Raw genomic sequence first — 3,904 nt, forward strand, 5'->3', positions numbered from 1 at the left:
TGAAAAATGTGCAAAAGACTCAAATAGGCACATCCTCAAAGGAGAGATACAGATGGCAAATAAAAATATAGAAAGATGCTCCACATCATATGTCATCAGGAAGATGCAAATTAAAACAACAATGAAATACCACTATATACCTATTAGAATGGCCAAAATCTAGAACATTGACGACACCAAATGCTGACAAGGACATGGAGCAAAAGGAACTCTTATTCATTGCTGGTGGGAATGCAGAATGAAACAGCCAGTATGGAGGACAGTTTGGCAGTTTCTTAGAAAAGTAAGCAATATTCTTACAGCAAAATCACACTGCTTAATATTTGCCCAAAATGGTTGAAAATTTATATCAACACAAAAACCCAGCCCACAGATGTTTATAGCAGCTTTATTCATGATTATCAAAACTTGGAAGCAAGCAAGATATCTTTCAGTATGTGAATGGATAATCTGTAGTACATCCAGACAATAGAATATTAATCAGTGATAAACAGAAATGAGCTATCCAGACATGAAAAGACATGGAGAAAGCTTAAATACATATTACTAAGTGAAAAAAGCCAATCTGAAAAGACTACATATTGCATGATTCCAACTGTATGATATTCTGGAAAAGGTATAACTATGAAGATAGCAAAAAGGTCAGCAGTTGCCAGGGGCTGGGGAAGGGGGATGGACAGAGAGAGCGCAGAGGATTTTTAAGGCAGTTAAACTATTTTACATGGTACTATAATGGTAGATACATGTCATACATTTGTCAAGGTCCATAGGATATAGACAACACAAAGAATGAATCCTAATGCAAACTATGAACTTTAAGTGATAATTGATTTATTAAAATCCATGTCGGCTCACTGTCCCGACCATACCTTTCTGGTGCAGGACGTTGATAGTGGAGGAGGCTACGCATGTGGTGGGGAGGGGTTATCTAGGACTCTATTTTCTGCTTAATTTTGCTATGAACTTAAAACTGCTCTAAAAAATAGTCTATTTTTAAAAAGTCTATGGTTTATAATGAAATTTTAAAGCACTACAAAAAAATTAGCATATCAGCAGCAGCAGCAATAATTCAATAGCTTTTCTTTAATTTAACTTCACTTAGATGATTAGTAAATATTTTTGAAGTACTTACATTCAAACCGTAAGGGATTTGTAGATGTGTACAGGGATGGGCATGGTGTTAGTAATGTTCTTTAATCCAGGGATCCATGGCAGGCCTTTCTGGATTTAAAGTCATTAATTTCTATTATTGTCGCAGTGCCTGACCATGAGCCCTTAATCTGATTATCTCTCTTGCTATTCTAACCAGATCTATTCCACCACTGTCTTATAACAAGTGCAAATTAATTCCTAACATAAAGCAATAAGAGCTAATATAGAAAGTTCTTTAAATTTGGTTTGCTATTAAATACACTTTGAAGTGCCTCACTACTTGATTAAGAAAGCATGATATTTCTTATAGTAATTTTTCTTGCCTGAATTCAAATTATAGCATATTAATCCACAATCAATAATATCAGGACAGCAGAGGTACAATTATGTCCCAATAACTCCTTATTTGAAGGGTTTCCCTCTGCAAAGGATATTTTATTTATTTATTTATTTGTTTATTTTTGCAAAGGAGATTTTATTATTTGTATTTCATTATAAATATTTTCTAAAGGGGCTCCAAATTCAGAGCATCATTGTAACTAGTTTGCGATAAGTCATAATAAGCTAGCTATGCTGTATAAGTAAAAATGCACTGAATTCTTTACTAAGTGGTTAATATACACAGTGAATTATGTTGCCTTAAAAATGTTTAATACAGCCGGGCGCGGTGGCTCACGCCTGTAATCCTAGCTCTCTGGGAGGCCGAGGCAGGCGGATTGTTTGAGCTCAGGAGTTCGAAACCAGCCTGAGCAAGAGCGAGACCCCGTCTCTACTAAAAATAGAAAGAAATTAATTGGACAACTAAAAATATATAGAAAAAATTAGCCGGGCATGGTGGCGCATGCCTGTAGTCCCAGCTACTCGGGAGGCTGAGGCAGGAGGATCGCATGAGCCCAGGAGTTTGAGGTTGCTGTGAGCTAGGTTGACGCCACGGCACTCTAGCCTGGGCAACACAGTGAGACTCTGTCTCAAAAAAAAAAAAAAATGTTTAATACAATCAATTCACAAAAAAGTTTCTGCAATTTTCTAACTATAGCAAAGCCATTTTAGAAGTAAGCTTTAAGCTGCGAATAGAAAACAAGAGAAAATCATGATATTGACATAAATAAGTAATGAATAGTTTGTTTCTTTGTGGGGGGGAATATAATCCGAAAGAAGATGAACATAAAAACAGATTATGGATCACTTACAACTAGAAAATAGCATAGAGTGGTAATTCAATTTCTTTTTATGACTGTGGAAAGAATAATAACACTGTAAACTTCCTAATCTTCCCCATTACTGCCACAAAAGAAATTAAGAAATAAAAATAAAACAATTTTACTATGTATGAGGGTGAATGGACTTTAAAGGAGATGACAAGAAAAATTCAAGGAATTCACATGTATTGAGCAATTCCATGAATTAGACACTATACTAAATACTTTGTATACATTTTTCACTTAATTGTCATATATTAACTATTAATATTTGAGTTAGATATTATTATCCCCACCTTACATATAAAGAAACAGACCAAGAAAGATTAAGTAACTTGTTCAAGGTTGTATCAGACAAAGCTCAGATTTGAATCTCCCTTGGTCCAAGAATGCCTTCACAAATGTTTTCTTTTCTTTTCTTTTTTTGTAAATGGGGGTCTCACTTGTATTGCCCAGGCTGATCTTGAACTCCTGACCTCAAGCGATCCTCCCACCTCAGCCTCCCAAAGCACTCGGATTACAGGTGTGAGCCACTGCACTCAGCCAAGAATATTTTCTTTTCTTAGGAACACTGAGGAGTCTTCTGACTCCTCTTCAGATGGTAAGGTGAGCTCACCTGTTTATTTTCTATCCTTCTCAAGGCTCTATTAAAAAGATAATGAAAGATTAGTAAAATGTCTAAATCCACAGCAATGGGAAGAGTGTTAAGGGGCTGCAGCAGATAAGAGATTTCAATACTTTTCTGGAAGACGGAAAGCAGGTGGTTAATTATTGAATCATGAGGCAGAGTAAAGGAAACTGCCACCGAGTCACGTGCAGAGGCAGTTACAGTGAAGGAAGGAGCCAGCTTTCCCAGTATTGCCCCCAGAAAATGCCAGACTGGTAGACTATTGGGGCGAGAAGTTGTGTTGAGAAAAAGGGCTTTGAAAAACCTGTAGGAACAGTCAACCCCCCAACTCCCTTCTACCACCCTCATCCACAAAATTCATAGCATTATGGCACTTATGTTTCACTTCTTATATCCTCATTGAAAAAAAGAAAGTTTTTTTCTTTTAAAAGAATTATGGTGAGAATTAGGGCAACTAGTATAGGCATTGGTGCCTCAAATGACAGTCTCCACATTCTGGCGTTGGAAGGCCCCCATGTAACGGCCAGCTCCTTGCCTGCTCGCACTGCAGTACAGCTTAATAGCCAACATACTCTGCCATGAACACACAGCTCTGAATCAACCTTTGTCTTGTGTCATGTTAAAGTATGAATGGCAAACATGGGCTACACAGCTTTGAGATAGAAAGTCCAAGACAGGTATGCTGAAAATTTGACCCTAGAGGAAACAGAGGCAAATTCAGGGAACAAAAATAATTCTGAAAAATTCTCTAAGAATGTTAAGAATTAAGAATATTTGAAAATATGCAGCATCCATAAAATAAGAATAAGATACTATGGGAAAATAAATAATCAGAGAATATGAATGTTCTTAGAAATTTAAAATGTGATTGATAAAACAAAGACTCAATAGAAAGACTGGAATATAGAGTGAAGGAAATCTCCTA

The sequence above is a fragment of the Propithecus coquereli genome, unplaced genomic scaffold, assembly GCF_000956105.1.
Source record: "Propithecus coquereli isolate 6110/MARCELLA unplaced genomic scaffold, Pcoq_1.0 Scaffold24, whole genome shotgun sequence".
Taxonomy (NCBI): Eukaryota; Metazoa; Chordata; class Mammalia; order Primates; family Indriidae; genus Propithecus; species Propithecus coquereli.